This window comes from Triticum dicoccoides, chromosome 1B, assembly GCF_002162155.2.
Source record: "Triticum dicoccoides isolate Atlit2015 ecotype Zavitan chromosome 1B, WEW_v2.0, whole genome shotgun sequence".
NCBI classification, from domain to species: Eukaryota; Viridiplantae; Streptophyta; class Magnoliopsida; order Poales; family Poaceae; genus Triticum; species Triticum dicoccoides.
Window position 1 is genome coordinate 137,612,088 of NC_041381.1, and position 23,612 is coordinate 137,635,699.

Genomic DNA, 23,612 nt, shown 5'->3' on the forward strand with positions numbered 1-23,612 from the left:
TAATTGTTAGTGATGCGGAGGAAGAGGGTGTATTTGTGTGGGAGCATCCACTATATAAAGAGACCTTGTTTGCAAGTGTGACCAAATCATCCACATTGATGGAAGAAGTTGCACCTTCAAGAAATGTTGACCACATTGGAATAGACAATATCTGAAGATCATAGCATCTAAAAAAGCTTCAATTTCATCCTTATCTGATCCAGTCCAAGAAATTATCGCATCAATGTTGTCGAAGTCTGACATTGTAGATGTCGAAGTCTGACATTGTAGATTCGGTTCTGGCACCCTATGAATAGCATGAACAAAGGAAAGAATCAATATACTCCTTGAGTTTCAACTGCCTAAAATTTGTTTACATGAACAAAGAAATCTTATGAATTAAACTTTGATTTAGTGAATAGTATGACAAAATCTTCCTTTGCGAGTGATCTACTATTAGATAGAACTTCGGTTTCATCTGGTAAATTTTTCGCAACAACTGTTTAGTAAATCTTCTGAAAGTTGCAAGTTTCATTGGAACATAATTTCATTGCAAGTTTAGCTTTCATTAAAACTTGGAATGTTTTGAAGACGAAGTTCATCTTGAAAAGAAGCTAAACCATGTATTCCTAAAACTTGCAATGTTCCTAAAAAATCTAAACCATCTACCGCTCCATCACTTTAATCTTCTGTTTAACTGGACTTTTGTTAAATCTATAGAGAAATCATGTAGCGAAATTTTCTGTTTGGCAGAATCTGCAAGCCGGAGGAGAGGCGGACGGGGACGGTGGCGAGGAGGAGAGCTGGGGGGAGCTGAGCAGGGGTGCTTCGTCGCGGAGGACGGGGTCGCAAAAATGCCACGGTGGCATGAAGTTTTGGATGAAGGGGAATAATTTTATCCATCTTATCTAATACTCTAACAAGATTTTATCCGCTGGTACTCGATATAATTGATGTCTACTTTAGACGGCTTAGCTGCTTCTGAACATATTTTCTTGCCATTTATATTCTAATTGGCTGTTGAAGATTGTTCACTCTCAGCTGATGCGGCTGCATTTGCACATGTTCTTTGTTGGACACACCAAGCTCACACTGAATCTATTGGAAACACAGATGGGCAAGAAAGGTATTTCTTTTCTGAAATTAACTTGATGCGGTTCAGAATGTACACTAGGTGCTTATGCTTTCCAAACAAGTTAACATCTCTCAGTGGCATCAGTGACAAAATACAAAGAATAAAAATTTCTCCTTGTACGAAATCAGAGCATTGTAAGAACATCTTGCTAGTACGAGTTATTTCTAACCGTTGTAAGGATGTGTTTGGCTGGTCCTCTTGCATCTCTAGTTGTCTAAATATCAACACTCTTCTCTACTCTGCTCTTCTCTTCTCTTCTCTTCTCTTCTCTAAGCAGAGTAGGCACAGCCAACACATCATTACAACTGGCTCCTGCCCATAAATAGCTAACTCACTGCCTCTGTGCTCACAAATTCTTCCTTCAAATTACAGCAAGCAACTGAAACAAACATGCAGCTACATTGCTGGTTCTTTGCTCGACCTCATAAAAGCTTGCTTGTTGCCATCACTTGTCTTTTCGCCAGAGTAACGGTAACCTACTGCATTCACGCATGCACTTCGATGCCACTAGGTTGAGACGGCTGAACTAACTGAATGAGGATTTAAATTTGATTAAAGATGACTGATGAATAATATAATGACTTAGAAGAATAATGACAAAATGGAAGATTGCAAGGAACTGACGGATGACTGAAAGACACGACTAATAATTAACAAAATTAAATACCACAAAAAGAAGCATTCATTTCGACAATAAAAAGTTACGCTATGAACTAAAAAATGGAAGACTGGACATACAATGAACAAAATTATACAAAACTACGTTTATATGTCAGCTAAAATGAAGATAAAAAAATTAATGGCTGATCAACCATTGTACTGAATTATACACATTGAACCCTATTAACTTCCACCTATTTTTTTACTAGCAATCTACATGAAACACATGGGGCTATCTACATGAAAAAACATAAATTACCTAGGTGATAGTGAAAAAAATACAAATACCCTATTGCTGACCTAATAATAAAGGGGCTATTGACTCTGTGGTACATTACCGAAATTGCCTCCAAAGTTACAAAATATTACCCACCAATGCCACCTATAGAAGAGATAAAAAAAATTACACACGGAAATCCCCCATTTGGGCCGGCCCATGCAGTAGGGACCTCCTGCGCTGGGAGAAGACGCAGCAGCCTGTTTGAGCAGGCCCGTGTCCAGCTGGCCTGTTTGTAAATTTAGTTTTTTAGTTTTTTTTTCCGTTGTCGTCTTTTTCTACTTTTAATAATTTGCAAAAAAATTCTGAAAATTACAAAAATATAATTTTGATGTTTTAATAGATCGTAAGATGTTTGTGGATTGAAAAAATGTTCGCGATTTTGTAAAAAATGTTTGCTTATTTAAAAAGGTTCAAAATTTTGAAAACAAATGTTGATGAAATTGAACAAAAGTTTAACAATTCAAAAAATATTCATGAACGACAAAATATCCTAAAAATTCAAAAAAAATCATGACTTATAAATAGTATATTCATTCATAAATTGTTTGCTGATTCAGAAAATGATCATGCACTTTAATGAAATGTTCGTTAAATCAAAAAATGTTCATGAATATCAAAAATTGTTCCACCAATTTCCCAAAAAATGTTCACCAATTAAAGAAAATTGTTTTAAAAAATTCACAATTTTATAAAAAATGTTAGAAAATAGTATAATATATTCATGAATTCAAAAAAATTGATTTTAAAAAATGTTCAAAAATATGAAAAAGTGCTCACGAATTTGAACATGTTTGAAATGTCAAATATGTTCAAGAGTTTAAAAAATGTTCATGATTTGAAAAATTATTCATGATTTCACGAACAAAATTGAAAGTGATAGTGTATCTCAGTGATGCAGGAGATTATGTGTTTTATCCTGTTGCAGCGCACGGGCCTTTTGCTTGTATATTCAGCGAACTGAGTCCCAAAAATTCTACATACAAGGTCCATTATCCCTCACTAGATGGAAAGTGCGGCTTGCCGCACCACCGCACCCCTGCCGGGTGCGGTCATATCGAACCTGGTAGGAAATGCGGCTTGCCTCACCCCTGCCAGGTGCGGCCATATCCGACTTGGTAACAAAGAAACTTGAGTATTGCATATAAAATAGAACATAGCAAAAGCACCATCCATGAACCGACCCAAAAAAATTTAGGCATCTATAATGCCTCATTTTTTATGGGACCTTAACCAAAAGAGGTATAGATACTTATATAACAATAATGGTCCAGTACAATTAAGTTTAGTTGCATGCCACGTGCCAACCCAATCAACACCAATCCCATATAGCTCAGTACACCATATAAATTCCAGGATAGAAAGGTATGAAGGTGGTGACGGATAAAAGGAAATCCATGGCCAGTGATATATCTTAAAGAAAGCAATAACACATAATATGATCCGCATTTAGAAAGTCAAGAGGAAAGCGCAAAAGACTTGATGAGTCATTCTTACAGAAGAATGCGCTGAGGTTCAAATAGCGGTCGGTGGAGGACGTCATGGTAGCTCATGGTATAATACAACATGAGGGTCATCGGTGTAGAGGCAAATGGTTCCCAACAGCAATTGGCACGGAGATCCTTCCATCAGTAATCAAGTAAACGGTGAATGCCTGTGGAAAAAGCATCTGAGTATAGGTGTTCACCTCGCTGAATAAAGAAACATATGCCCAGATATTTTTATGTGAAGTGCAGTATAAACTTCAAAATATCAAGAGCATTCAACTGATCTCAAAAGCCAAAACAGGTCGTATGAACAAAACAAAACAAACCTTTATCTTCTATGAAAGCCGAGTGCAAAATGAATAATACGATAAAGAGATGGGAATTCAAATTTCACAAAACTATGGATGATTATGTCATGGTACTCAATAACCATGTGTACACCTACAACCTGATAATAGCTACTCCCTCTGTTCACTTTTATAAGACGTTTTAGACAGATGAGATTGAACTGTTTTGGGTGTTGTCTTAAATGTCTAAACGGTCTTATAAAAGTGAACAGAGGGAGTAGATGATATATACTCTCTTTTTCATGCATGAAAAGACCCTTTGGTGAACCTGGGCATCGCCCTAGTACATGTAGCAAGGGATTTGCTATCTCTTCAATGCATAGAAAGTAGAAAAACTATTTCTAGACAAACAAAAGAATAGTTTATTTGTACCTCTTATAATTAGCAAGCATGGTACCATCATAAGAACAAAAAAATTGTACAGCAAAGGGAAAGTGTTAACTGATTCAAGGTGGAATTTACAAATCTCACTCTCATGATGACTAATATAGGTTTCGAACTCTGAAAAATAGACTGAGACCATCATGTTATAGTTATATCCGTTGAGCAACAACATATATGAAGTTTTAACATCCTGCTATTGTCCATTTACGTTCATGGTAGATTAAACACGTTTTTCCTGCTGAAGTATGTATAATAATTCATCAAGGGGGAAGCACATATCTTGAATTAGCTTAAAATGTTCTCATCAAGTAACAGTTTTGATAGTAAGCACAATGGCTATCACATCCAGTCTTTATAGTACGAAGATCAGAAGGCTCTGCAAAAAAAATTAGATCTCTTCAGTAGCAGCGGATCAACTAAATTCAAACAGAGAAAAAACTTGGTATGTTTTATAAGCTACTCCCTCCGTCCGAAAATACTTGTCATCAAAATGGACAAAAAGGGATGTATCTAGAACTAAAATACATCTAGATACATCCCCTTTTATTCATTTTGATGACAAGTATTTCCGGACGGAGGGAGTACCATATTATAAAGTACACCACAGCTAAATCAGTAGAAAATATCTTCTGAAGTAAGCGGCATAACCATTTTCAACTAAATGCATATAGAATTATAGAGAACAAAATGGTAAGTGGCGTATGCATAGTATAGTAGCTTCAGGTTGCATACATTTGTGATAAACACAGAAGAGAAACCATGTTGGCCGATCAAGAATACAACAATTGCATACTTGGTTTGCACTGATGGCATCTTATTGTAGAGTAACTCTGTCAAAATGCGCCACAAAATAATGTATAAAAAATGTTGCCTTCATTTTTTCCAAGTATCATTTACATGTTCCTTATGAGATCTCTTTAGTGGCAGGAGATACAATATTGTTTCACACTGAAAACTTCAATTGTGAAGTAATGACATATTAGTGGAGGGACCAGACCAAATAATTGAGAGATTAGTCATAACCCAAAAGGGTTGTTCTGTATAGAACACTAATTAGATCATGTGAAATCGGAGAAAGAGTTTGACACCAACAATATGCAACAAAACTATAGATCAACATGATAGAACATACATTTGGTTCTATCACACTCAATCTAATATAAAACATGTTCACCTTCAGAATTTCAATGGCTCCATCAAATTATAGAAAGGGTTGTTGTACTAATGAACATGGGTAATGTCAATGTACTACATTATTCAAAACCCCTTTGATCAAGTGGATAGCAAAATAGTACAGAAATCTTATGGTCACCCAAGAGAATCAGCGTTTCAAAGTTTAATAGCAAGCATACCTTATTAAACAGCAGATACTATTCTTCACTCCAAGAGTGAATGCAAGGACGGCGTGCTCACAGGTCTGGTCATTCTTGAGGTACCATCCTCAAAACCAACGGTGGTGGAGTCAACGATGAGCACATCATAGTCAACCTGGGATAAACAAAACAAAAAGAACACAATTTCAGCGATATGAGATAGATCAAAGAGGTAGAGTTTGAGCTGTGAAAAGAAAATCACTACTCTGGACCATAATGCCATCATACAAGCATTTCTTCTTTTTCTTATCATAATCAAACAAAATCAAAAGAACATGAATAACTTATATTTAAGATTGTATTAACTAAATAACCTAACTACGTGTAACCTGGATCTGCATAGATTAAAAGAAGGCACCTACATGTAAGAAAACACCTTTTGTGTGATTAAGAATATCCAAGTTTCTTTCTCTGTGTGTAAATATTTGTGATTGCACAACTCAAGAAGGTTTTAATCCGAAAACAGAGCAATTCAAGCTTGAGATTTCTAAAATGCAGGACATTGAATCATGCTCATAATTGAAAGAGATTAGTGAAATTCAAAACAATCAATTTAGAGAACCCGCTAATATAAAGACTGTTTCAGGTTTAAAAATAAGCATGCTCAGAACTGACCTGCCAAAACACGTCTTACCATGCCTGTCGACATCTGAAATATTCATCATTTGGTATCTCTTTGATAGTTTTCAGATTTCCGTTTGATTCGAGGAAAAGATTAACTTGCCAAACTTTTCACATATGTCGAGGGCAGCCTTGCAGTGCAAGGACGCCTCGTCTAGTGTCGCCACTGCCTGCTTGATCTGAAGTAGAAGGGGGTGAGAAATATTAGATCAGATGGTACAGGATTTATGCTGGCAAAGCAATATTTGGGCTTTCATATTTCCCAAAAGTCCTGTGAAAATTCTTTTACAGAGTCAAAGAAAAGCAAATCTTCTCACGATAAAGAAACCTGCAACATGTTTTTAAATATAAGCCAGATCATGTTATTTCAGAAATTTGGAATTTATACGACTCCTTTAAATAAATTCAGGTGAAAATAACAGCACAGTTTTGTAAGGAAAAACCGATCCGCTTGAAGTAAAGATATCAGTTCCAAAAATCGTTGTGTATCTTACTGACCAATCACGTCCAATTTACAAAGAATAACACATAGTTATCCAATGCGGGTCTGCCGTAATGCACACAATCTATAAATATATGAGTTATCAGTAGAAGTAGTTGACAACAAACTATAAGCACCAAATCCTAGAACTGTTCTTGTCCAGTGCGACCAAAAGCATGTTTATCAATGTAAAAACATAAACATATTTGTAGTACACAGTACAGATCTTTGGGAGTTCTGGTCTAAAAAAATATGAGCATGATAGAAAAAAAGGAATGTGCATATCTAGCAAGTGGGTTGTAACAATACCTGGGGCCAAAAAAATAGGAATTAAGGTCCATATACTGTTTGGAAACTTCACCAGTCATCCAGTATAAGTTGATTATTTAAAATAAACGCTAATGTATACTGGATGACTGGTAACACATAAACAAGGGGGACCCTACGCACCCAAACATGCAGCCAAAGAGTAACAGGGTTACTGGCATTGGACAAAGATAATACAATGAAGACCTCATCTGCAGGGCACCAAAAAGTAGAGCTACGTAGTTTGGTTCGTACATTGAGAAGAACAATGATTACCTGGCCAGTGCCAACATTGACCTGCAATTGACCAAACAATGATGCTCTTGTGTTTTTTGTCAAGGAATTTCCAAAATATGTGGTTCTATCATCTATTGGTGAATACTACATGACCTGCACCAAAATGTATTATAGTTCAGACCAAGTGTTTTACAAGGGAATTTATCACTGTCGTTCAAACTGTTGAAAAAAGGAACTTGATAGGTTGTTCACAAGAGAGAAAAATCACCTCCGTCCGCTAGATTCCTGTTCTCTTCTTTCTCAGATCTATGCACGTCCATTTTAGAAAGCCTATATATTAGCAAGTCAAAACCAGAGTGCGGAAATGAGAAGCAAAGAGGAGCACATCCTAATCTTGCATTCCAAAATAGCTATACGTGATGCTTTTCGTTGTTTTGCACTTTGCCGAGCAAGCAAAATCTATAACAAAAGAAATGTACGCATACATATTAGGATGAAATTCGTCATATAGATCAATATAACTAAGGCAACAAATAATATTTCAGGCTACTACCGTGTATGCTTTAAATAGTCTTTTTCACTACAAATAATGTTTGTTCTTTGTCAAAACATACAAGAATGTAAGGAACAAAGTCATACACAAGGGGAGAGAAATACGTCTTATAACATTCTTCAAGTCAAATTTTAGTAGATTCCTACAAGAGACTCACCATAAAATTGGTTCCATTCTTCGAATAACCACTTCATGGAAATCCCTTACAATCTATTCAGACCAATCCATCAACCAAAAAATTGTAGTGTTCTTCACCGCTAAACTCTGATTCAATAACTGAAGGGTGTGTCTTCTGCATATACTATCTTGCATGTTTTCAGCTGTCTTTTCCCCTCCAAATGATAATTTTCTCCTTGCCAAAAGACACGAGAATGCAAGCAACAAGGTCCTGCAGAAATAAGGTGAGAGAAATGCATCCTGTTACAGGTGAAGTCAAACATAATCATATATGTGCCTAATTATATCATTAGTATCTGTTTAAATTGCCCGGTAGACACATGTTAGATGAAAAAGAAGTATGCTGTAGGTAATTCAAAAAATCTATATATATCCTAGAAAAGTAAGTGATTGTCATTTTATCGAAGGCTTTGGCCTGAAGCCATTCCTTCTTTTTCTCTAGAAGACACCAAAGAATAAATGATGCACGGCTAGCCTATCGAGGCTCTTTAGCCCATATGGTTTCTCATATAACCTAGGTGTACGTCGTTCCTTTCTCTATAGACCACAATTTAGCTGGCGTTTGTTGTTATTGTAGAATTAAGAAATCAACGGAATGACAAATGGATACATTTAACATCACAAAAGGCCACCAAATCTCGAAGAAAATAAATCGCTAATGTAACTTGAGTACACCCCTACAAATTAGTCTTACTTCCTGTTACAAACAAAAATATCAGATTGGTCATCTCTCCAAACCATGAATAAACACCAAAGCAGTTTGTGGCTCAAACATGACACTTAACAGGAATATTAGAATGCGGAAATTAATGACTGTAGGAATAACATGCCCAAGGGTAGCAAATAAACAGAAGCTGACGAGCTTACCAACACAAAATGATGGACTAAAAGTGTTTATTTAATTTCAATGCTCTGAAAATACCCAACACATACATGCAGCAAGCAGCACATAAAACCTCTTGCTTGGTCTATGGTGTTATCTTTGTGACAGAACTGTTAATCTCCTTTCGCCTCTTCATCCAAATTTGCAGCCCATGCTCCTCCTGCCAGGTCCCAAGAGGCGATTAGGGAGGAGGAAATGCACCAGCAGATCGAGCTCAGAGATGAAAATAAAAGTGAGGAGGAAGAGGGCGTGGGCATGGCTTACCGTCGCGATTTGTTGCCGCTCCCCCTCTTCTGGATCCTCCCAGCGATGCGTGGTGAGGAAGAGAATGGCCTCTGCAGGAGTGCCTCGCCAGAGCCGGAGATGCAGCGGGCCTGGGACGGTTTTTGGCACCGGATCGATCCACTGGTGCCTGTCGGCGTCGCCTGGTCGGAGACTTGATAACTCACGTATAAACATTGTGCTAATTTTGACCGAGACGGGATGAAGTTGTTTGAAAACATACACTCGTTAACTTATGTGTAAATAGCGTGATAATATACAAACCGCGAGCGTGATAACTCACGCACAAACACCGCCATAACTTTGGCCCGGTAAAAAAAGTTGTTGAACACATACTATGGTAACTCATGTGTAAACAACATGATAATACACACACACACACACACACACACACACACACACACACACACACACACACAAAGGAGCTGATAACTTACTTAGCTTGGGTCGGTAACTATTTGCACGGAAGAAAGGTCATCAGAACATATCAACATGAGATTTAGTTTCGTAGGTCTTGTCGCAGCAGATTTTTTATGTGACAAAGATTTTTTGATCGGACCGATGATTTGAGCTATAAACTGAAGTTTCGAAATATGGGAGAATGTGTGATGATATCAGATTTTTTTTCTCCCTCTAATGCATGCACACATGTGCATGGGAAGAGAAAGTTAAAGGAACCATTTTCATGTCCGGTAATTTTGTATGTAAACAACATGATAATTTATGCACAACAACATGATAGCTTACATTGCATAGGCGTGGTAACTTTTTAACTGGAAAAAAAGTCGTCGGAACATACCAACATAGGATCTAGTTTTGAAGCTCTCGTCGCAACGAATCTTTTGTGTGAAAACAATTTTTCAATCGGACCTAACTACAGGACATTTTTAATTTTATACTTTAGATGGAATCTTTGCTAACATCATTTTTTTGTCTTTTTGCATGCAGCTTTGTTTATTAGAAGAAAGCAGGAAAATTACACATGCATGGAGCGGGTGTCTCTGCATGCGCGGCCGCATGCATGATTAGTGGAAATTAGTCGTTCTACTTTGGGAGGTCGGAGAAGAAAGATGGAGTAGGATCGTGCGGATCTGTTGCTAATGACCAGTCGACTGGTCGTGGAGGTCGGAGAAGAAAGATGGAGTAGGATCGTGCGGATCTGTTGCTAACGACCAGTCGACTGGTCGTTAGCACAGTCCTTATAAAACAATCAAAAGAGTACCTCTCTTGACATTTCTTGCCTATATGTCCACCTTGCAATGAGACCATTTTGTTGGTCCATACTGCATTTTCAGCACAAATATCAGGTGCCAATAGGTAGTTATGGATACAGCGCATCTAAAAACAGAAGTAGCAAAATTTGGCTAAATAAAAGTTTTGGGACTGTCGCAAAATGTAAAGAACGTAAATATACCTGCATTGTATGCAAACTCAACCCATCAACATCATGTCTAGATCTACATGGCTGTACCTTAAATACTTAGAAAAGCGTTATTCCAGTGACCGGACAACAATAATACAAAAAAGAGTATGGTATCCACATAAGACATAATCACAAAAAAGTTTTGAAAAAAAAATAGTGTTAGATCTGTTCAAATTCAACAAACAACAATCAATTCTGACATATAAAACACAAGTTATACAAACCACACCGTCAAGCAAATGCAATACACGCATGGTCACACAAGCACACACCCAATCAAGCACTTGCACACAATCAAGACAAAAGAAACAGACATAGATACGGACACATCACACACACAGTCACACACAGAATGTAGCACTTGCACACAAGAAACCGACTCCCTCCACATTTTCACATCCGGACTTGCGACCGGGAGAGGAAGTGTTAAGCCACAACAACCAACCATTCAGCAAAGCATACAAGCCCCACACACACACAGTCAAGCCGCACACAGTCATTGTCAAAATACAATACTCACACAGTCACACATCACAGTCAAATGCACAATATTCACATAATCACACACACACAGTCAAACACACAGTAACGCATCACAGTCAAATGCAATATTCAAACACAGTCAAACACACGGTGACACACACAGACAGTCAAGCCACACACACAAGAGAGTCAAGCCACACAAAGTCGGACACACACAGAATGGAGCGCTTGCACACAAGAAACAAAAATAGATAGGGGCACAAACAGAAAGCAAATACATGAAAGACCGAAGTAAACTCAGAAAGCTATAAAGAAATACCAGAACCTGAATGACTAAACTGATTTCTCTTGAGGCGGGAGGGTGATTCAGATCTTCGTTCCTGAAAACGATTAGAGGTTGATTAGGTTGATTAAGCGATTATCTTCAACCCTAACCACAAGTTTGTAGGACTACGAACAGAAAAGAAAAGCTAAATGTGTTCTTGTTCTACTTACTAGAGGAAGCAAGGCATGTAACATGAGCAAAATTCTTATAGAAAATCTGGTTAAGGTAAGCCATTCATACCTAAAAAATTATACGTTTCAAGTTGACAACAGTGATTGCCTCTCATCGCTTCCAAGCCGGTGGCTAGCTTGAACTGGCATGAGCAACTTAAAATGTGAGTGACCACAATGTGAATGATTTATTCTTGAAAGCAAGAAAAGTAGCTTACCTCATGAGCAGCACCAACAGTCATATTAGAAAAGAAGATTTAGATGACCTGTGATGTAATAAGCATCATATGAGTCAAAAATACTTGGGAATCAGTTTATGATCAAAGTTATCAAGGAATAAAGGATTCAGTTTTAAACAAGTCAGACAAACTGATCAAAATTCATAATCCAGCCATTTGAAAGGATAGAAACTTACCGATGATTTTGTGTATCTTGTAACTCCAATAATCCACTTGGTTTTGTCGTCTTTGACTTTAGGTATAGGTGAGATGAACCTAAGAACAAATAGAAGTACCCGATTCCTGTAGTGTTCAAATGTGTGGTACACGTTATGATGTGCAGGAAAGAATGACGAAGTGGCAGGGGCTAGGAATCTGGTAACAAAGAGGGCCAAGGCTAGGCTACATTATCCCAATAAGATGCAAGTTGTTTGACGGTACCTTCTAGGAAGAACTTTTGCTATTTCTGCCCATCTATTCCCATATACCCGATGGGCATTAATCAGTGCATGTTCCTCCTCAATAGTCCAAGCTTCTCTCTGTATGTATGAATTCAAAATCAGCTTCATATTTACCAATCAGCTCTTCACACAACCAGTGTGTTTCTAAATTAGTAAACATTCTCAGTTTGTCTCGCAGAAAAGGGGGAAATGCAAAATACAATCCATAAACCATAAAAATAAAACAATCAAAAGAGTACCTCTCTTGACATTTCTTGCCTATATGTCCACCTTGTAATGAGACCATTTTGTTGGTCCATACTGCATTTTCAGCACAAATATCAGGTGCCAATAGGTAGTTATGGATACAGCGCATCTAAAAACAGAAATAGCAAAATTTGGCTAAATAAAAGTTTTGGGACTGTCGCAAAATGTAAGGAACGTAAATATACCTGCATTGTATTCAAACCCAACCCATCAGCATCATGTCTAGATATGCATGGTTGTACCTTAAATACTTAGAAAAGCGTTATTCCAGTGACTAGACAACAATAATACAAAAAAGAGTATAGTATCCACATAAGACATAATCACAAAAAAGTTTTTAAAAAAGAATAGTGTTAGATCTGTTCAAATTCAACAAACAACAATCAATCCTGACATATAAAACACAAGTTATACAAACCACACCGTCAAGCAAATGCAATACACGCATGGTCACACAAGCACACACCCAATCAAGCACTTGCACACAATCAAGACAAAAGAAACAGACATAGATACGGACACATCACACACACAGTCACACACACAATGTAGCACTTGCACACAAGAAACAGACTCCCTCCACATTTTCACATCCGGGCTTGGGACCGGCAGAGGCAGTGTTAAGCCACAACAACCAATCATTCAGCAAAGCATACAAGCCACACACACACAGTCAAGCCACACACAATCATTGTCAAAATACAATACTCACACAGTCACACATCACAGTCAAATGCACAATATTCATACAATCACACACACACAGTCAAACACACAGTAACGCATCATAGTCAAATGCAATATTCACACACGGTGACACACACAAACAGTCAAGCCACACACACAAGAGAGTCAAGCCAAACAAAGTCGGACACACACAGAATGGAGCGCTTGCACACAAGAAACAGAAATAGATAGGAGCACAAACAGAAAGCAAATACATGAAAGGCCGAAGTAAACTCAGAAAGCTATAAAGAAATACCAGAACCTGAATGACTAAACTGATTTCTCTCGAGGCGGGAGGGTGATTCAGATCTTCGTTCCTGAAAACGATTAGAGGTTGATTAGGTTGATTAAGCGATTATCTTCAACACTACCCACAAGTTTGTAGGACTATGAACAGAAAAGAAAAGTTAAATGTGTTCTTGTTCTACTTACTAGAGAAAGCAAGGCATGTAACATGAGCAAAATTCTTATAGAAAATCTGGCTAAGGTAAGCCATTCATACTTAAAAAATTATACGTTTCAAGTTGACAACAGTGATTGCCTCTCATCGCTTCCAAGCTGGTGGCTAGCCTGAACTAGCATGAGGAACTTAAAATGTGAGTGACCACAACGTAAATGATTTATTCTTGAAAGCAAGAAAAGTAGCTTACCTCATGAGCAGCACCAACAGTCATATTAGAAAAGAAGATTTAGATGACCTGTTATGTAATAAGCATCATATGAGTCAGAAATACTTGGGAATCAGTTTATGATCAAAGTTATCAAGGAATCAAGGATTCAGTTTTAAACAAGTCAGACAAACTGATCAAAATTCATAATCCGGCCAATTGAAAGGATAGAAACTTACTGATGATTTTGTATATCTTGTAACTCCAATAATCCACTTGGTTTTGTCGTCTTTGACTTTAGCTATAGGTGAGAAGAACCTAAGAACAAATAGAAGTACCCGATTCCTGCAATGTTCAAATGTGTGGTACACGTTATGATGTGCGGAAAGAATGAGGAAGTGGCAGGGGCTAGAAATCTGGTAACAAAAAGGGCCAGGCTAGGCTACATTATCCCAATAAGATGCAAGTTGTTTGACGGTACCTTCTAGGAAGAACTTTTGCTATTTCTGCCCATCTATTTCCATATACCCGATGGGCATTAATCAGTGCATGTTCCTCCTCAATAGTCCAAGCTTCTCTCTGTATGTATGAATTAAAAATCAGCTTCATATTTACCAATCAGCTCTTCACATAACCAGTGTGTTTCTAAATTAGTAAACATTCCCTGTTTGTCTTGCATAAAGGGGGAAATGCAAAATACAATCCATAAACCATAAAAATAAAACAATCAAAAGAGTACCTCTCTTGACATTTCTTGCCTATATGTCCACCTTGCAATGAGACCATTTTGTTAGTCCATACTGCATTTTGAGCACAAATATCAGGTGCCAATGGGTAGTTATGGATACAGCACATCCAAAAATAGAAGTAGCAAAATTTGGCTAAATAAAAGTTTTGGGACTGTCGCAAAGTGTAAAGAACGTAAATATACCTGCATTGTATGCAAACCCAACCCATCAGCATCATGTCTAGATCTACATGGCTGTACCTTAAATACTTAGAAAAGCGTTATTCCAGTGACTGGACAACAATAATACAAAAAATAGTATGGTATCCACATAAGACATAATCATAAAAATGTTTAGAAAAAAGAATAGTGTTAGGTCTGTTCAAATTCAAGAAACAACAATCAATCCTGACATATAAAACACAAGTTATACAAACCACACCATCAAGCAAATGCAATACACGCATGGTCACACAAGCACACACCCAATCAAGCACTTGCACACAATCAAGACAAAAGAAACAGACATAGATACGGACACATCACACACACAGTCACACACACACAATGTAGCACTTGCACACAAGAAACAGACTCCCTCCACATTTTCACATCCGGGCTTGGGACCGGCAGAGGCAGTGTTAAGCCACAACAACCAATCATCCAGCAAAGCATACAAGCCACACACACAGTCAAGCCACACACAGTCATTGTCAAAATACAATACTCACACAGTCACACATCACAGTCAAATGCACAATATTCACACAATCACACACACAGTCAAACACATAGTAACGCATCACAGTCAAATGCAATATTCACACACAGCCAAACACACGGTGACACACAGACAGTCAAGCCACATACACAAGAGAGTCAAGCCACACAAAGTCGGACACACACATAGTGGAGCGCTTGCACACAAAAAACAGAAATAGATAAGGGCATAAACAGAAACCAAATACATGAAAGACCGAAGTAACTCAGAAAGCTATAAAGAAATAGCAGAACCTGGATGACTAAACTGATTTCTCTCGAGGCGGGAGGGTGATTCAGATCTTCGTTCCTGAAAACCATTAGAGGTTGATTAGGTTGATTAAGCGATTATCTTCAACACTACCCACAAGTTTGTAGGACTATGAACAGAAAAGAAAAGTTAAATGTGTTCTTGTTCTACTTACTAGAGAAAGCAAGGCATGTAACATGAGCAAAATTCTTATAGAAAATCTGGCTAAGATAAGCCATAAATACCTAAAAAAAATTATGTTTCAAGTTGACAACAGTGATTGCCTCTCATCATTTCCAAGCCGGTGGCTAGCCTGAACTGGCATGAGCAACTTAAAATGTGAGTGACCACAATGTAAATGATTTATTCTTGAAAGCAAGAAAATTAACTTACCTCATGAGCAGCACCAACAGTCATATTAGAAAAGAAGATTTAGATGACCTGTGATGTAATAAGCATCATATGAGTCAGAAATACTTGGGAATCAGTTTATGATCAAAGTTATCAAGGAATCAAGAATTCAGTTTAAAACAAGTCAGACAAACTGATCAAAATTCATAATACTGCCATTTAAAAGGATAGAAACTTACCGATGATTTTGTGTATCTTGTAACTCCAATAATCCACTTGGTTTTGTCGTCTTTGACTTTAGCTATAGGCGAGAAGAACCTAAGAACAAATAGAAGTACCCGATTCCTGCAATGTTCAAATGTGTGGTACACGTTATGATGTGCAGGAAAGAATGAGGAAGTGACAGGGGCTAGGAATCTGGTAACAAAGAGGGCCAAGGCTAGGCTACATTATCCCAATAAGATGCCAGTTGTTTGACGGTACCTTCTAGGAAGAACTTTTGCTATTTCTGGCCATCTATTCCCATATACCCGATGGGCATTAATCAATGCATGTTCCTTCTCAATAGTCCAAGCTTCTCTCTGTATGTATGAATTCAAAGTCAGCTTCATATTTACCAATCAGCTCTTCACATAACCAGTGTGTTTCTAAATTAGTAAACATTCCCTGTTTGTCTTGCACAAAGGGGGAAATGCAAAATACAATCCATAAACCATAAAAATAAAACAATCAAAAGAGTACCTCTCTTGACATTTCTTGCCTATATGTCCACCTTGCAATGAGACCATTTTGTTGGTCCATACTGCATTTTGAGCACAAATATCAGGTGTCAATAGGTAGTTATGGATACAACGCATCTAAAAACAGAAATGGCAAAATTTGGCTAAATAAAAGTTTTGGGACTGTCGCAAAATGTAAAGAACGTAAATATACCTGCATTGTATGCAAACCCAACCCATCAGCATCATGTCTAGATCTACATGGTTGTACCTTAAATACTTAGAAAAGCGTTATTCCAGTGACTGGACAACAATAATACAAAAAAGAGTGTGGTATCCACATAAGACATAATCACAAAAAAATTCAAAAAAAAGAATAGTGTTAGATCTGTTCAAATTCAACAAACAACAATCAATCCTGACATATAAAACGCAAGTTATACAAACCACACCGTCAAGCAAATGCAATATTCACACACAGTAACACACATAGTCAAGCCACACACACACAGTCAAGCCACACACATATTCACCATCAAGCCACACACAATCTCACACACACAGTCAAGCCCATACACACAGTCAAGCCACACACACAATCAAGCCACACACATAATCAAGCCACACACACAAAGTCAAGCCACACAGAGTCACACACACAGAATGGAGCGCTTGCACACAAGAAACAAGGATAGATAGGGGCACAAAGAGAAAACTAATACATGCAAAACTGAAGTAAACCCAGAAAACTATAAAGAAAGTCTATAACTTGAATGAGTAAATTGATTTCTCTAGAGGGGTGAGGGTGATTCAGATCTTCATTCCTGAAAGGGAATAGTATATGTTCCACTGAGACTGTCGAACCGAAGAGAAACCATGCAGTTAGATGAAGGATTCTACTAACCAGTTGGAAAAGTGGGTCCTCGGGTAAATATTTCAATGTGAACTCCCTTCGGCACGAGTATCTTGGGTCGGGTAAATATTTCAATGTGAACCCCCTTTGGCACGAGTATCTTGGGTCTGTATTACGTAGAACTCCATGACCATAGCCAGGAACAACCTATGGATGCAACCAGACATCAGTAATTTATATTTTTTGCTTGTAAGTTCAAATAAGATCGACAGTGAAAAGCAACCTTAGATCTCTATCTTAGATCTCTTGTTCAGCATTCAACTAGAATACTTTAATAGTGCAAATTTCCCATAAACTCATAAACAATAGTCAATGTTAAATCTCAGAATGGGCATGCATGCAATGGAGGTGGTAACAACTTAATCCAGTGAGATTAAAATTCTAAGTAAATGGCGCGACTCCATAAAGCCGCATAGCATTGATGGTTTCTAATTGGCAAAAAAGGATCAAGAGACAAGACGATAATGATGGTTACAAGTTACTGTAGCAATTAATGATAATAAGCTGAATAAAGAAGGTATGAGATCACAAGACACTGAGATGAACTAAGAGCCAATACCTTGTACAATGTAGCAAGAACACGAGAGCGTTGTGGGCCACAGCACCAGCCAATATTGTGCATGTTATAGCAGCAGCAAGAAACATGTTCCATCAAAAAATTTGAGAATAAAATATGGAGACAATATCAGTTCCAAACACGACTTGCTAATAACCACTGCAGTACTTAAAAATGAGCATCAAGTAGGGTAATTTATTACATACAGCCACTACACGGGCGCAAGGTAAAACAAAGAACCATACAAGACAGAACAATAAAAAGGAGTAAATTGCAAAAGAGAGAAACAAATCTACAACTGAATGGAGTAAGCCTTACTCATCCCCAATTTGGCGTTGCTCAGATACCCATAGTATCGAATTGAAGCTTCCAAGAATTTACTCGCATAGCAGACCTACAAGAGATATAAGAAGGGAACTAAATTTTAATCCTTAGTTGTAGACAGATAGATTATTAACTGTTTCTGAACCAACAAACCTTGTATTGTAATTTCAGAACTTCCTGGTTGCTGTTTGTGACCAAAAACGAGGCTTTGTTGATAAAAGCTTCAGCATTCACTGCATCATCATCCTACAAAACTAAGAACTACATTAGTCTAGCTGACAATGCAATGACGACAAAGGTTAAAAACAAGACTAACCTCCAAATAGCGTCGTTCAATCTGGACGCACTTGGATAATTTGTTTGTGTCATCAAGCATCCTGGTTTTTAAGAAGATGGTCAGATTTCCCGGACTTAGAAAATCCAGTGACATGTAAAGAGAGACAAAAGCTTGTTTCAACCTGATTCCTGAGTCCAAGTCAATGCCACTAAGCATTTGTGCTGCTCTCAACCATTGTTGTTCGGATTCACACAGTTCTGCAAGCTTCTCTCTAATCACTACAACCCGCATATAGATAGCCAGCATGGTTATAGATCAAGAATGTTGCAACACTTTTTTACTCCCTCCGTAAACTAATATAAGAGCGTTTAGAACACTACTACTTAATATTAGTTTACAGAGTGTTCTAAACGCTCTTATTAGTTTGCGGAGTGATACATAATAACAACAAGGTCAATTACAAAGTCACCAAAGATATAGTGAGAAGTTACAAAGCCCACAGAAACAGATTTGTGTCAGTTATTTGTGGTGGTGAAACAAATCTAGAGATAAACATTCTCTATGAGATTTACATGAAGACACTGGAATACCAGTAAATTCAATGGATGATTTCTTCCACAAGATGACAAGCATGATGCAGGCATTCTTTGCACATTTTTCTACACAGGTATAAACTAACCAGCTTCGGTCTACATAATCTTTCAATACTAGGTAAAGGACAGACCCAGTGCATAGAAGTCCCACACAAGGTGGGGTCTGGGGAGGGATTATAAAATTAAAATGAGCACACTTATTCTTTGTTTACTTTGATGGTAGCTAATACCTAGAAATATGAATAGCTAAGACCTTTTGACATGATTGCAATAAATAGAAATCATACTGCTCATTAATGGCTAATTTCGGTGTCTGTTTTCAGCAGCTTAACAAAGTTTAATCCCACCAGACATTATAAATTGCAACTTCAACAGGAACTACCAAACAGTAACACAAAAGAAGACATAGATATTTAGATTTCTGAAATGCGGTGCATAAGAGGGACATGATGCACGAAGGTATACATAGATATTTAGGTTTCTACAATACAACCCATGTGAGCATAAAATGAGTGGCAACTGTAATTCCCTATATTGCATTATTTTCTCTACTCGCAAACAAGATCACGAGGTATTTATAAAACTATAGTCCTTGAGCAATAATTAGTGCTTGATAATTGAATAGATATAACTCGATTTGAGATAAGCTACCTTTCCACTCTTTAGTGTCTTCCATACATATTCTTTAAGTTGGTCAGTTGTGATGTTACTCCCAGTCTGTTTCATTATAGATTTGATTCATAGCAACACTTCCTGCAATATATGGTGAGTATTCTCAGTTTATGCGCATCAAAACAGTAAATACAGCATTTTAAAATAACAGGGCGTATGTTTTTCTTCTTCTTAACATCATGTGCAAAAGCAAGTGGGTAAATAGCATAGCCACAAGTTCTGCAATTTGTTCATTTATTACGAACAATTTGTTCCAGGAGAGGCAGAGAACATCAACTACACATAAAATCAAGTGTACCTGATTAGCCAGGTCGTGCAGTGGCCCAGCCAAACTGTTCAGTGTCCTTAGCAACCCAATAAAGAGCAAATGTGACATGTCCAGATCCACAAGTCTGTACCTTGAATACTTAGAAAAGCATTAGAATATGATATCCACATAACACACATATCACAAAAAAGTTCAGAAAAAAGAACAGTCAATTGTCTGCACTAAACAAGTACTGGTGTGTTACCTCAGGAACTACCAATACCAAGTTAGCATAAATGATTATATTCGTCAAGACATCAATCACTCCAAGGAAAATTTGTAAGAGATGTGGTTAACTTGGATGAAACACACCATATCTAGTATACTAGCACAGAAGTGATATCAATATTTCTACGTTCCACATCAGATAGTGTAGAACACACCATAGATAGTATAAACACACCACAGCCTACATGGTTTGCACGTCTGAATGCATCCCCATATATGGAAAGACAGACATTGGGAACATAGGCAAAGCATTACAAGAACTCAATTCGAAAGAACATAAGCAGCCATCAGAAGAACCATAACGAATCACACCATCTCTGCGAATAAGATGGGGTTATTCAAGAACGTAAGAACAACCGTAACGACCACGAGCCAAATTAGAGTATCACAAGGGCGCATGCGTTTGAGGTCTGGAAATCGCCGACGATCAACGCAGCGACGGAACCGATCTGAAACTGACCTTACTCTGGCCTCTCCCCGTCTCCGTAATCCAAATTCAAAACCAGACGGCGAACACAAAACGCAGGAACGCAAAACGTAATCGTTCATCGCTCCGCCGCAAACACGAAATGCGGGATCATGAGTGTCTCTCAGATAACAGAAGCGCATGCAGAAGTTCAATGATCCAACAAGCTCAGAATCAATATTAACTACTCAATGATCCAACAAACATTACAACAGAATTTTATGCAATAGGATGTCAGAAACTCAATGATCGCACTATAAATTAATTGTCACAAAGTCTAGGAAAATCAAGAAAAGCATTACTCCAGTGACTGGACATGAATAATAAAAAAAAAGAATATACTATCAACATAAGACATAGCAGAACATGCATATCACTAAAAAAATAAGAAAAAAGAAGTTAGCTGTCTACACACAAATACGGAGTACTAGGTCACTAATCACAATACCGAGTTGATGCCATAAAATTTAACATGACAAGCAATAATTTTTCAAGCACACTAACTGGGGATTAACAAATGTCAAAGCATAAGAGTTGGGCTAGTCAACTAGATCACCATCATCACATGAAAACAAGCAGCACATGTCCACGTTATAGGTTTGTTGAAATTTTTGTCCAAAGGAAAGGGACACGACAGAATTCTTGGACAAAAAAAAAACATGCGCATAAATGTGATGAACGTGCTTTCATGGATAAATAAATTCTGGAGTTATGCTCACAACAGAAATATATATATGCCCATGTGTGCAATGACAAAATTCTTGAGTTATGCTATTCAATCTAGAATGTAGTGTAAGGGGAACTAACTAGCAGCAGCTCATCTAGAACTCCTATGAGTAAAATAGCAACATCAGGAAGAAAAGAAGGAACCTTTGTCCAACAGTAACAGCAGCAGGTGTTCAATTAGTTAAGCAGCAGGCAAAACAAAGCAAAGCATGATAAAAAAGAAACAAATTGGAAAGAACATAAACAGTCTACACCATCAGAACTAAGGAATCACCCCATCTAAGATGAGAGCACACACGGCAAAGGCCTAACCGGTACAACAAGAACTCAAGAATTGACAGAGGGCCAACAAGAACTGACAGAGGGCCAAGAATTGACAGAGTATCACAAGAGAGCAACGCAGGTGACGTAACCGAGGAACCGGTCTGAACTAGCACGATAAACGAACATCGCTCCCCGTCTCCGGCCGTAATCCAATTTCGAAACCAGACCTCGTTCGTTCCTGCAACCGACGCGAACACGAAACCCAGGACCCGGAGTGCCTCTCGGATAACAGAATCGCACGCAGAAAGAAAGAGTTGGTAGTTCGCAAACGAGATGGAGACCCCCGACGAGGCGAGACGGACCAAGAACACGCGAGCGCATCGGGACAACGGCGAGGACGAGCGAAATCGAACCGGACGCGACTCTACACGGACGACGACGAAGACGAGCAAAATTGAATCGGACGCTACTCCACACAGACGACGGCGAGGACGAGCAAAATCGAAGCGTACGCGTTTCCACACGGATGACGGCGACGAGCAAAATCGAACCGGACGGCAACTCTAAACGGACGAAGGCGACAAGCAAAATCGAACCGGACGAGACCCCAAACGGGCGACGGCGAGGACGAGCAAAATCAAACCAGGCGCAACCCCAAACGGACGAATTGAGCACGAGCAGAAACCAAATCTTGCGCGGTTCTAAACCTAAACGGGCGGCGAATCGAGGACGAGCGAATCCAAACCAGGCGCGAGGAGGCGAGGCGAGGCGGGAGGCACGACCCGGGGCCCCGGACGAAGGGAGGAGGAGCACACCGGCGGGCCACGGCCAGAGCGCGGGGAGGGAGGACAGGGCGCGCCTGGCCGTGGGCGGGCCGCCGGGGAAGGGGCGGTGGCGCCGGCCAGGTCCTTGCCGGAGGCGGCTTGGGCGGGCGGCGGAAACCGGAGGGGAGTGGAGCTGGTGGTGGTGGGTTGGGGCTTGATGCGGACCGGGTGGGCAGGGCGAGGGGTCGGTCGGTCGGTCGGCAACGCGGTGTGGCGCGGAGATTACCGTTGCAGAGGCGGTTTCGTGCAGAGCACGGTGCGGGCACACGGGCTATCCGGCCCATTTGGTCGTGTTAGGTTGTGTGTCGTGTTTTATCTAAAAAAATATATGTTTTTTTTAGGATTATCGCGTGTTTCATTAATCACAAAATAGTGAATACAACGCACACACGGAACCGGTCAGAAAGTCCAAGAGAAAACACGTGCTCCCACAGCTTTGCGCAAAATCCCTCCAAGAAAATAAAATCACATTGAAGACCATAGAAATTCTGGCAACTGCCGTCACCATCGACATCGTCGCAGAATTCGGAGGAGAACTATAGCCAATAAGGGCGTTGTGAGCCGATGAAGAAGTCTTCCAAGGACGAGGCCTTTTATCATTATGGCGTGTCGGTCGGGGATCTTCCCCGTCCTCCTCAAATTCCGGAGTTACTGTCAGTCGTCGATGTCGTCGAGGCCGAGCACCAGATCAGCCGCCATCAGGTATTTAGTACTAAATATCTGTACGTCTATACTTTTGACTGCCACGTATAGACGTACAGATATTTAATGGTTTGAACCCATTAAAAAATCAAAGCTGGCCCCATGGAAAAGC

At 38.9% G+C, this 23,612-nt stretch overlaps 2 long non-coding RNA genes across 2 annotated transcripts; both read right to left on the reverse strand.

The window, feature by feature from the left end:
- Window positions 1–1,117: 1,117 nt before the first annotated feature.
- Window positions 1,118–22,960, reverse strand: LOC119323635. The gene is made up of 21 exons (XR_005156432.1): window positions 20,282–22,960; window positions 19,963–20,064; window positions 18,900–18,996; window positions 18,758–18,818; window positions 18,595–18,687; window positions 18,121–18,511; window positions 17,553–17,708; window positions 16,863–17,472; window positions 16,671–16,731; window positions 16,413–16,510; window positions 16,169–16,274; window positions 15,972–16,019; window positions 15,824–15,896; window positions 15,584–15,638; window positions 7,998–8,228; window positions 7,556–7,617; window positions 7,327–7,440; window positions 6,277–6,442; window positions 5,622–5,757; window positions 3,549–4,645; window positions 1,118–1,644 (listed from the first exon to the last, which is right to left on the reverse strand). It is a non-coding gene; the product is annotated as an uncharacterized LOC119323635 (long non-coding RNA).
- Window positions 13,828–15,577, reverse strand: LOC119323642. Its single transcript, XR_005156434.1, has 5 exons — window positions 14,774–15,577; window positions 14,582–14,642; window positions 14,324–14,421; window positions 14,082–14,187; window positions 13,828–13,932 (listed from the first exon to the last, which is right to left on the reverse strand). It is a non-coding gene; the product is annotated as an uncharacterized LOC119323642 (long non-coding RNA).
- Window positions 22,961–23,612: the final 652 nt, after the last annotated feature.